We start from the raw sequence: 13,316 nt of genomic DNA, 5'->3' as shown, positions 1-13,316 counted from the left end.
TTCCTCGTGCGGGTATTGTAGTTTTGAGAATGCTTGGTGGAGATTTTGTAGGTTTTGGTCTCTGTCTGAGGGGTTAGAGCAGATGCGCTTGTACCTCAGTGCTTGGCTGTAGACAATAGATAGTGTGATGTGCCTGGGATGGAAGCTGGAGGCATGACGGTATGACACGGGTTCTGCTAGATAACGATCCAAAGCAGTACAGACTGACATGTTCATTTTCATCATCTGAGTCAGATGCCACCAGCAGAAAGTTGATTTTCTTTTTTGGTGGTTTGGGTTCTGTAGTTTCTGCATTGGAGTGTTGCTCTTTTAAGACTTATGAAAGCATGCTCCACACCTCATCCCTCTCAGATTTTGGAAAGCACTTCAGATTCTTAAACCTTGGTTTGAGTGCTGTAGCTATCTTTAGAAATTTCATATTGATACCTTCTTTGCATTTTGTCAAATTTGCAGTGAAAGTGTTCTTAAAACAAAGAACACTTGCTGGGTCATCATCTGAGACTGCTATAACATGAAATATATGGCAGAATGCAGGTAAAACAGAGCAGAAGACATACAGTTCTCCCCCAAGGAGTTCAGTCACAAATTTAAACAACACATTTTTTTTTAATGAGCATCATCAGCACAAAAGCATGTCCTCTGGAATGATGGCTGAAGCATGAAGAGGTATATGAACGTTTAGCGCATCTGGCATGTAAACATCTTGTGACGCCAGCTACAAAGAATGCCAGTTCTCACTCACAGGTGACATTATAATTAATAAGTAGGCAGCACTATCTCCCGTAAATGTAAACAAACTTGTTTCTCTTAGTGATTGGCTGAACAAGAAGTAGCACTGAGTGGACTTGTGGGGTCTAAAGTTTTACATTGTTTTGGTTTTGAGTGCAGTTTGTAACCAAAAAACCTACATTTGTAAGTTGCACTTTCATGATAAAGAGATTTCACTACAGTACTTGTATGAGGTGAATTGAAAAATACTATTTCTTTTGTTTTTCATTTTTACAGTGCAAATATTTGTAATAAAAATAATATAAAGTGAGCACTGTACACTTTGTATTCTGTGTTGTAATTGAAATTGATATATTTGAAAATTTAGAAAAATATACAAAAATATTTAACAAATTTCATTTGGAATGCTATTGTTTAATTTTGTGATTAATTGCGATTAATTTTTTTTAACTGTGATTAATTATTTTGAGTTAATCGTGTGAATTAACTGTGATTAATTGACAGCCCTAGTAAATAGCATATCAACAGCAGGGAAATACGCAGTCCTTATCTCCATTTCTGTCTGCAATGAAAGTTTTGTTGAGACGCTGGCGAGCTGTGGTCAGAAACTTTGTTGTGCTTTTGAAGACAGCCAGAATTACAGAACAGGTCCCTTACAGCTGCAGATACCTATGCAATATGCCAGCCTGGGGAGAATCCACATGAACTATAAGAACAGGAGTAATCAAGCACAGAAAATATTTGGTGTGTCCCACAGTTGTGCTACAGATGCTATAGCAGCCCTAATAAATCCCATACGATGGACTGCCCTTTGCAGGCATTATTGGTTCATGCCATCATTTCATCTAAACAAAGAGTTCACAAGCACTCTATCAGTCTATAAAACAACAATGTAGGCCCAATAAAATGCAAAAGCATTATATGAACATAGGGTTTTGAAAGCAGGTAGTGATTCACTCACTACTGTGACAGGTATAGGCAACCCAATGTAGCAACCCTCTGTCATGCACCAGGATATATTTTTCACAGCCACTAAGAACAATATAGCCCTTTAAATGGACTTTTTTAAAATGCAGAATATTCAAAGACATCACAGATCTGAAGCCAATAACAAAGTGAACTTTAAGACGTTTAGGTCTGGCATACAACATGTGCTGGCCCAATAATAGCTTCAGAAATCCAACATCATAAACAACACCTGGAGGTATCTATGTCATTCTGGTCATCACTTGTCTGTAATTCCAGGAAAAGTGGCACTTATGGAGTTTCAGGTTGGCCTAGAGACAAAAGCATCATCCTTGCAGTCCTGCCTCTAGCAATAATTACCAGAGCAAGATTTCCAGCATCAGCTCCAAACATAAGGCCCTTGCTGTGAGTGTCTGAGAATTTGTCAGTCATTAGATAATACTGGAGGAGAAAGGTATCCTCTCAAAATGAGATGACAAATACACTCCGCAATACCCATTATTCACTAACATACCTGGCAGCCTCCTAGTGGTTTTTAAGAAAGGATACTAGAGTTCGTATAGCCATTGTGTATGTTTTTGCATCAGCCAGCTCTCACCAGCCTGATCATTAGCAATTATATGTGTGAAGCTGACAGCACAGCCCTGCATTGCGAGCTAATTGTGTGCTCAACCCTAGGAACTCATTGCCACAAGATATTACCGGAGATTGGAAGTACTCCAGAAAGGATTGATGTGTATGCATAATAAAATTTTGGCCACAGTTACAGTAGCTCAGATAAAACCTATGTGATATCATGGTTCAGGACCTAAGCCAATTACCTGTAGAGAACAGGACAAAGCCTCTCCTTTAAGCACATCATTGTATAATTGCCATAGGGAAGATGGGGGGGCGGGGTGACAGTTACAGCTCCCTCTGAAGCTGCTGCTGGAGAGAAGATACCATGCTAAAAGAACCATTCGTCAAATCTCATGTGGCAAGTCCTGTGTTCTTTTGGGGGTTTACAATTTGAAGCTTGTATTTTATAAATCACAAGAGGGAAAGGAAAAAAGGAAAATCCACAACACAATGTTAACTGGTCTTATTCTTAGTTCCTTTCCCAATTCCATCTCCAACCCTTACCTTCCTGCTTTTCCCCAGACAGACAATGCACTTTTCTCAATTCCACAGTCTCCTCAGCTTCCAAATAGCAGTCTCCAGTTCTTCAAAGGAAATACTGAAATCCCACTTAGACCATAGCCCCTACAGACAGACCCCTTGCTTCAAATATATGGGGAATTATAGACAGTATATGCTGAAAAAACCCTTCAATTCAGCTCACACATGCCAGAAAAAACAATTTCAAACAATCTTTACATCAAAGGCAGATTCTTTACAGAAATTCTATGTAAACAAACACCCCAAATGAGGAAACCCGGTGAAACAACTTCTGGTTCATTATTACCTTTACATTTCCTACTATAAAGATTTAAAAATAAGCCACCAGTCTCTTAAAGCATTTTAATTAATGGATGGACCAAATCCATAAAGTCAACAATTATACTTGGCCCCTTGATGTTTATAGTACATACAATATCCAATAGCATACAGAAAACAGCAACATAATCCTTATATGAATCAGATCTAAAACTCTGTGTATCACATTATATATAAAAAACTCTCTAGCTTGAAGAGGCTGAGTCCTACACAGACATTGGGGTGTGAGGATTTATACACTTCCCCCTGCCTTTGAGTACCTATGTAGTGCTGAACATAACTGAGTTGTACAGAGGGAGAGGAATTGTTAATCTCTAGTATGCTATAAGGGGGTGCAAATATAAATAATGGGAAAGTTCAGGAAAGAAAAATGTAGGCTGAATGTAAACAAAACTAGGGCTGTCAAGCGATTAAAAAAATTGTGATTAATCGCACTGTTAAACAATTATAGAATGCCATTTATTTAAATATTTCTGGATGTTTTCTACATTTTCAAATATATAGATTTCAGTTCCAATCACTGAATGCAAAGTGTATAGTGCTCACTTTATTTTTATTACAAATATTTGCACTGTATAAACAAAAGAAATAGTATTTTTCAATTCACCTTATACTGGTACTCTACTGCAATCTCTTTATCATGAAAGTTGAACATACAAATGTAGAATTATGTACAAAAAATAACTGCATTAAAAAAAAAAACAGTGAAAATCTTTTGAGCCTACAAGTCCACTCAGTCCTATTTCTTCTTTAGTCAATTGCTCAGACAAACAAGTTTGTTTACATTTGCAGGAGATAATGCTACCCGCTTCTGGTTTACAATATCACCTGAAAGTGAGAACAGGCATTCACATGGCACTGGTGTAGCTGGTGTCGCAAGCTATTTACATGCCAGATGTGCTAAAGATTCATATATCTCTTCATGCTTCAACCACCATTCAAGAGGACATGCGTCTATACTGATGATGGGTTCTGCTTGATAAAAATCCAAAGCGCTACGGACCAACACATGTTCATTTTCATCCTCTGAGTCAGATGAACCAGCAGAAGGTTGATTTTCTTTTTTGGTGGTTTGGGTTCTGTAGTTTCTACATCTGAGTGTTGCTCTTTAAGACTTCTGAAAGCATGCTCTACACCTCGTCCCTCTCAAATTTTGGAAGGCACTTCAGATTCTTAAATCTTGGGTTGAGTGCTGTAGGTATCTTTAGAAATCTCACATTGGTACCTTCTTTGCGTTTTGTCAAATCTACAATAAAAGTGTTCTTAAAACAAACAACATGTTCTGAGTCATCATCTGAGACTCCTATGACATGAAATATATGGCAGAATGCAGGTAAAACAGCCGGAGAAATACAATTTTCCCCCAAGGAGTTCAATCACAAATTTAATTAATGCATTATTTTTTCACGAGTCTAATCAGCATGGAAGCATGTCCTCTGGCATTGTGGCCGAAGCACCAAGGGGCATAAATATGTTTAGTACAGGGGTTGGCAAGCTTCGGCATGCGGCCCATCAGGGTAATCCACTGGTGGGCCACAAGACATTTTGTTTACGTTGATCATCCGCAGGCATGGCCCCCTGCATCTCCCAGTGGCCACGATTCGCCTTTCCTGGCCAATGGAAACTGCAGGAAGTGGCACAGGCCGCAGGGATGTGTTGGCTGCTGCTTTCTGCAGCTCCCATTGGCCAGGAACGCCAAATCGCTGCCACTGGGAGCTGCAGGGGGCCATGCCTGCGGAACGGCAAATCGCTGCCACTGGGAGCTGCAGGGGGCCATGCCTGCGGACAGTCAATGTAAACAAAATGTCTCATGGCCCACCAGCAGATTACCCTGATGGGCTGCGTGCCGAAGGTTGCCAACCTCTTGTTTAGCATATCTGGTACGTAAATACCTTGCAAGGCCGGCTACAACAGTGTCATGTGAATGCCTGTTCTCACTCTCAGGTGACATTATAATTAAGAAGTAATCAGCATTATCTCCCTTAAATGTAAACAAACTTGTTTCTCTTAGCGATTGGCTAAACAAGAAGTAGGACTGAATGGATTTGTAGGCTCTAAAGTTTTACATTGTTTTGGTTTTGTGTGCAGTTATGTAACAAAAAACCTACATTTGTAAGTTGCACTTTCACAATAAAGAGATTTCACTACAGTACTTGTATGAGGTGAATTGAAAAATACTACAGGTCTGTCACATCTTATGCTGGGGTTATATTCCACAGTCAGTGCATAAAGCAAAAAATCACGTATAGTCAAAATTACATTGAGTGTAATGGCGGGCAGAATCGCCCGCACTACAGGTACAGTATTAAAATTGTTATTTTTCTCTTTTTTTTTGTTTTTGTTTTTGCCAACCACGTAAAGCTGAAATCGTGCATGTTAAATGTGCATACGATGCGACAGATCTGTATTTCTTTTGTTTTTCATTTTTACAGTGCAAATATTTGTAATAAAAATAAAGTGAGTGCTGTACACTTTGTATTCTGTGTTGTAATTGAAATTGATATATTTGAAAATGTAGAAAAACATCCAAAAATAGTTAATAAATTTCAATTGGGATTCTATTGTTTAATGGTGTGATTAACCTCAATAAATTTTTTAAATGATGATTAATTTTTTTGAGAGTTAATCGCGAGTTAACTGCGATTAATCAACAGCCCTAAAATAACCCCAACCCATAATGTTTCATTCTACAAACCTGACCCAAGGCCCACTGTAGTCAACAGGAGTTTTACCAGAATTTTGGATCAAGCCTTTACAAATCTGTGGAATAGCTGCCCAAGGAAATTGGTGAAATCCTCATTGTGTAATTGTAAACGTCTAAGCAAAGTACTGGAGTCTGACTCCATATATCCCTTTTAACCCACACATTAGAAGATTAAAAGTAATTAGTGAGTATTTAAAATATCAGGCTTTTCTACCAACATAACCCACAACATTCCTACCAGTCCAATGAACTGTCCCCCAAAAGAGAGCTGTTCCTCAAGATATCCTTGTAGGGTAGTGCTCTCTTGTCTTTGGCTATTGCTCTACTCTCATCTGTAGACATCTCTTATATGCCTGATTCTGTCATATCATTGGATGAAGTCACTCAAACTCACCTCACCTCCGAAATATCATCACTTAAAGGGTTGCTGTGGTCATGGCAGGCCTCTGCAAGCCCCACAGCCCCCGTAATAAGGGAATTTAGTGTTTTCATTTTTAAGCAGCAAACGTAATAAGTTGAATAAGCTACCCTGATACCAGATAACTCCTCGTCCCTTGCTATGCATTGATCAGGTCTTGTGAAGGGCAAAAAGTATTTATCGTTGTTAAATACAGAAAGGGAGAGGAAAGAAACATTTACAGGGTGGCACTAAAGCCAGAGGTGAGTAGAACTAGAAGTTAGTGAAAAGCATGGGTCCCTCAGCAAGGCTCTTCCATTCCTAAGCCTCGGGTTCATGGGGAATAGGAGATGAAAGTAGGCATGAAATATAATTGTTGCATACACTTCTTTTTAGTACAAAATTAAATTTGTATGCAAATGACATTCAGCCCTCAGATTCCTGGCAAGAGGCCAGTGCTCAGAGATTGTGTATCACTGAAACTGACAGCCCTGAAATGCTCAGATCAAATACAGCACTGGCAGTGACAAGCAAGCTTCCTCACATGTCCCCACCTCCCTCATCTACCTCCCATAAGAGACTGATGTTTTACTTGAGCTACCAGATCTAAAGAAGGAAACTGAATACTTTGTGGTCCTGCAACAGCTCACCTCAACTCTACATTTTCAGGGCTAGATATTCAAAAGTCCCTCAGTACCTTTGGTAGTTTAGTGGCCAGATTGACAAAAATGCTCTGCACCCAACAGCTCCCATTGTTGACCAGCTGAGAGCCAGCCAATTTTCCATGGACCACCAGCAAATGTTTCATGGACCCTGGTTGACAACCATCACTGATCACTTCAGTCATGACTTGACACAGGTTTGGGCAAGTCATTTAAGTTCTGGACCTTAGTTTTCCTATCTGCAAAATGAAGATGATACCTGCCTGACAAGAGATTTCTGAAGCTAAATTAGTTAACAGTTACAAGACACTCTGAGCTCTCGGGATAGAAGTTATATGAATAGCAGATATATGTTATTATTAAAACAAAATAATTTAACACTAAAATGGATAGCTTTTGTATCTGATTATGCTTCCTCTGAAGTCAATGGCCAACTCCATAGAAACAGGATTAGGTCCTTACTTATACCTTTAGTTTTTTAATTAGACAGCTAGGCCACTTGCCATTTGTCCCCATAAACATTTGTTGCGACCACAACTTCAACTTTACAAACATAAATCCTGATCCTGCTGATACTTCCACATGTGCTTAACTTTACACAGGTGAGTAGTCCCACTGAAATCAAAGGGACTACAAACATGAGTAAGTTAAGCATGTCAGTATATATCAAAGTTGTCAACCCAGCATGCCTCCTCCTGTCTCACTGTGGTATTGCAGCACCCTTGCCTCAGTTTCCCTCACTGTCCTTTGGTCTACTCCAGCCAAGCCTCTTAACAGAGCCCTGCCTCTACCAGAATCACAAATTCCTTTACTAAAGTCTAATAGAAATATATACAAAACTAAATCTTCAGCCCAGCTGGCAGCCACCTACCTTATTGCAGGCATACCTCCACTGCTCTATAATGTCCAGTCTAGCCACAGGTTTCTGCGCCTCAGTCAAAGCCCAGAGGCTGGCACACTCCTCCCTTCACTCAGGGTTCAGGTGCAGAGCTTCACCTCTTACCTCATCTCTTCTACATCCTTCTTAGCCTTCTTCCAGAGAGAAGAAACAGTCCACCTCCTCTCCCCCTAAGTTTTCTTCCTCCAATTGCCTTCTGGGATGGGTGAGGGTGGGAAGAGAGGGGCAAGCCAGCTAACCTCCTAGCTGGGCTTTATCTCTAATCAGGCGTGGCCCACTCTCCAGGCGCAAGCACACCGGTCAATTGGCCTCTCAGGTTGATATTAATATGACATGTAGGGAATACACGCCATCACAAAGTATTTGTAGAATTTCAGCCACAGGGATCAATTTTGCAAGCAATTACTACAAGAGAGTAGATGTTTTTAAATTAGATTCTCCCCCCTTCAACCCCCCAAAAAAGTCTGGCCCTTTTTAAAATCAGAAATGTTCATAAAACCATTTAAATTTTCTTGAAATTTTCCACTTTTCAATACAATGTTTTTATCCTTTTCATTCTTGTTTATTAGTTTTCATTTCCTATTCTCTGTTTCAATTTTTGGGTTTCCTTTTCTATTGCCAATTGTAAATGATCAGCTTAATCCTATGGTGACATATTTAAAATTTTAAAAATTGTCAATTTCAACACAGAAAAAGTTGTGTTTTGAAAATAAAATATGAGATTTTAAAAATGGGAAAAAAAGTGAAATACAAAAAGTGGGTCTATTTTGAAACTGAACATATTGAAATAATCTGCAGTTTGAAATTTTCACAAAAATGTTTTTAATTTCTCAACCAGCTCCGCTTACTACTAATCAAATTGCTTATTACAGTGCTTTCAATTGAGCCACTTATTAGTAAGCATTTTGTTCAGTGTTCAGTGTTTTTAGGCTGACGTCCATGGACAGTACAATGAAATTAACAGTGTATTTTAGAACACTGTGTCTAGCCTAGACTTCCAATTTAAAAAATCAGCAACAAAAAAACCAAAAATATGCTGTTTATTATTTCTCAGTCAGCCCAGTTCTTCACTGATGGGTCATTATGAAGCTTCTGAAGCCCACTCAAGTACCTCTGGGACCTTTTCAGATTTTTATCCCTGGGTGATACCTAAAACTGCTCAAGAAAAAAGGACATGTGGGAATTTCTCTTTGTGGAGAGAAGTAGAGTTTGCAATTTTTTTAACAGTTACATAAATAAATTCATTATAAATCTGAGTAACAGTTACATCAGATGCAGTTAGTATAAAGTTCTCTCTCCCATTGTGCCTATGAACTGAAAGGACTCAGATTTGTAGATATTAAATTTTTGCATTTGGAAGACAAAACTGGGAACTGAGTTACTGGAAGGATTTAAATTAATTTGATTAAAAAAGGTCATCTATGAAATTAACACCATTTTTACCTTCCCACTTCATGAAATCTGACTTGCCATCAAAATGAAATAAACAGGGATTCCTATAAAACGGCTTCAGGGGATCACTCTGGCATGTCATTGTGCTTTTAATGTTGTTTCAAATGGTTAGAGAGTGCCTCAGCCAAGCACTGGGCACTATGGCAAGTTTTAAATTTAATCCAGACAAAAATGTGTCTAAAGTGAAATAAAATAATTTGTATCAGTAGCTTAAGGGCAGAAGTCCTGATAAGAACATTGTAATTAACAATAAATAAATAAATAAATACTACCATTAAAAAAATCAGGAATTTCAAAACTAAGGTTAAAATTACAGGAAAAACTTTAACACATGAAAGTATGCAAATGCATATTTTACTAGCCTTTATTTCAGAAAGGATAAAGGTAAATTTTATATATGTATTATTTAAAATGTTCTTTTGACCATCATACCTGAGTCCAAGATAAAAAATTATTTGCTAATATTTTCATTTATTTATATTCAAATGAATGAATTAAAACATGCTGAGAGCCATTATTTTCACTCACATTTTGTATTTCATTCATATTATCGGGAACTCAGATACCAAAATGATGACTGCAGTGTAGATGAAGAGATACACATCCAAGTGCTGCTGGTGTCAAGCTTTCTAATTACCTGATTTCTGAGTGGAGTCAGGTAGTTAGATATACAAGAACTATGAATTGCAAATGCAAATGAATTATCTGTGAGGAAAAGAATGCACCTGTGAAATGGAAACCTTTTAAAAATCAGAGCCTATAAATTAAAGGGCTTCACTGAAAATAAAATGTATCTTGTGTACTAAAGAGCTGACTGACACCTTGCTGTGGTGAGATGAGATACCTAAAAGTATTTTACTCAGTGATTTGTGCTGCCAGACTTGTCAGTAGGTGGCTGGGATGCAGGTCCTCATGCTTGGGGTCTCAACGTCTCTGGACCTGTTCAGAGATCAGCCACCAGCACTAATGCAGGATGGCCAACTCTGAGAATTTTATCATGAGTCTCCTGATATTTGTTGTTTTTCTTAAAGCCCCAGCTCCTGGAATTAAAGAATTGCATGAGAATCTCAGCTTCCATTTTTGAAAAAGTAAGTATTCAGCCCTCATGGCTGCAGAGAAAGCTTGAAAATATGAAGCAAGTGAACATTAAACATTCAGAAGCCAGAAGACAAATATAAAGAACCCAAAATATATCATTTTATAAATATCTCATGCTATTAAAGCCAATCTTATGATGTTTTGTGGTCCAACACATGATTTTTGCATGCTTGAGGTTGGCAGTACTGGAACTCATGACATATTATACAAGAATATGAAACACAGGAAGAATGAAACATTTGTACACTTGCAGAAAAGTATAAGCCAAATAAGCAAAAAAGCAATTCCATCAAGAAATCAGGAAGCATGCTTACAGGTCTGTGGAGTTGCTTTCCACCTACACCCTTATTTGCTGGAAGCAAATTTTATTGCATATGTGAGTCATTATGAAGAGTGAAGTGATGCATGATAGTTAGGTCTTTATTTGGATGAATTTGTATCTAATATTTGATGGATGATGAGTGTTATTTACCAGCTAATCAAAAAAAATGTGGATTTGCTACTTGTCATATCCCTGTCAACTGGGACAACAGAAATCTCCGGAGCAAGAAATGTTCAAAACTGATGGATTTTCTCCAGATTTTGCTGCATTTTCTAGAATCCAAGCTTCTTGGAATTAGTTCTCTACTTCCTCTGGTTGCAAAAACCAGGACACTGTCAAGCCACACGCTGTTGTTGTGCGGGGTCTGTAAACAGACAGACTGAAACAATAGCAGTGCTATGTGAGAACTTTCTCCATTCATCTTAATGGACTGTTAATTATGACCACTTAAATGCCCACAGTGTTAACCATTTCATTGCTGACTGTAGTCACAGAAAACATTCGATTAATGTACTTGACTTATCCAAATGTAGCTAGGTGTAACGTTCACAATCAAATGAATGTGTTCATTTCAATGGACATTTCCATTAATATATCTGTGAGTATGGCATATACATATAACTAGTAGGAAAACCGAATAATTTATTGAAGAATTCAGATGTTTATCACTGTCTCTAAGGTGCCACAGGTACTCCTCGTTCTTTTTGGTAAAAGTAGTGTTTCCAATGTCAGCAACAAAGTTCTGAACAACAGTGATGTGGTTTTCAGGACCCCATAGGGCAATGCAGAGTCTTGTGGGATTTCTAATATTTTTTTCCAGTAGCAGCAAAGCCAGGGAAGTTTAATTACCTAATAGATATAGTGTGTCTTTTGGTGATATTTGATATTAAAGTATAAGTAAGGCTGAGTAATATTTAAAAAAAAATCCCAGAAAATCTACAGAGGTATGAGGGAAAACCCAATAGTTTTTAAGTTAAAATTTTGAGTAATTTTTGCCAAAATTCCCAACACATTTTAATTATTCATGTTCATAAATATTGAACAGGTGCTACTAATGTTATTTTCTGTAGAAATAAACAGCCTCAGGGCATTTGCTTTGGGTATGAAAACACAGCTGTTTATAAAGAATCTCATGAACATCATATGGATCAATATTTGGACCTACATTCCTGAACAGGAACCACATCTTACTACTTACAAATATTATGCAAATAATAATAGTCACAAAATCTTTGGATCTGGTTCTTTTTCTACTGCTAATCTAGCTTCTTTACATTTTCTAAAGATGGTTACTTTTATCCCCTTTTTAAAAATCTATTCAGTGTAATGGACATGGTCTTGGATTCTGTGTGTTTCCCAAGTTTTCAATGCTTCATTGGGAGCTTTGCATGCACGAGGAATGCACACTTGGCCCCATAGTGGCTCTTTATGTCCGTTATAAAAAGAATAGGAGTACTTGTGGCACCTTAGAGACTAACAAATTTATTTGAGTACTTGTGGCTCTAAGGTGCCACAAGTTCTCCTGTTCTTTTTGCGGATACAGACTAACACAGCTGCTACTCTGAAATATGTCCCTTATGGACATATCACAATTATTTGGATGCTTCCCTCAACTCTATGCTGCAACCAGATTCTACAATTGCTCCATCTTTGCATAGCTCCGAACCTGATGGTAGTAAGTGGATGTATAGTAACATAGGCTTTGTCTAAAATTTAGGACATGTATTGCAGCAACTGTCAGGAAAGGTAAAGCTGCACACTGGTAGCAATGATGTAAGAGCAAGCATAGATATCATTTAAGATGTCTGAGTCTATGTAACAAAAACCTACTCAGACACCAGTCTGCGTTAGTGGCTTAGCACATCAGTTTCACTATTACCAGCTGCTGTATCCCTAGCTGTATCCCTGACTGCAACAGCCAGCAATCAACAATAATAATAAATACAGTGATAAAAAAAAGGGCTGCCCAGAAATGCTGCTCTGAAGACAACAACATCTTTCAGACACTTTAGAACCCAAAAAACTACATGCACGGAGGCACATGGTTTTAGCTTTCTGGGGGGGTTAAATTATTTAAAGTAAATTGATTTCAATGTTTTATTTTAAAAAGGTAGTTTTTAAATGAGCAATCAGGCCCATGTAGTCAGTATATAATGTTAGCAAGAACAACAGTATGTGGGCCAGTGCGCTGGGTTTAACACCACTATGGAGACCCCCCCCCATAGTTACCATAGAGATAGTAGGAGCCACAAAGAGTTTCGATCACATTACTGGCTGGGAGGGGGTCAATTTGTATGCGTGAGCCCTGCTGGGATTGAAAGAATGCAGAGGAGGACAAGAAAGATAATAGAGAGAAAGTGAAGTGGAGAAAGAATACAAGAAAAAAGAAAAGGAGAAGTGAGAGAAAACCGAAGAGGATTAAGGAGACTAGAAGCAAAGGAGAGACAGAGAGAGATGAGGAGGCAATGACAAGACAGAAGAAAGAGAGGGAAAGAGAGAGAAAATGCATCTTGTCAGATACAACACCTCTTGTCAGTCACTGACAGGAAATGCTGCCTCCAGAAGAGCTAATTCACAGACTGTGAAAACGGGCAGGAACAGCAGGGGATGCC

This window comes from Chelonoidis abingdonii, chromosome 2 (genome assembly GCF_003597395.2).
Source record: "Chelonoidis abingdonii isolate Lonesome George chromosome 2, CheloAbing_2.0, whole genome shotgun sequence".
Classification (NCBI taxonomy): domain Eukaryota; kingdom Metazoa; phylum Chordata; order Testudines; family Testudinidae; genus Chelonoidis; species Chelonoidis abingdonii.
This window is presented reverse-complemented; position numbering follows the sequence as displayed.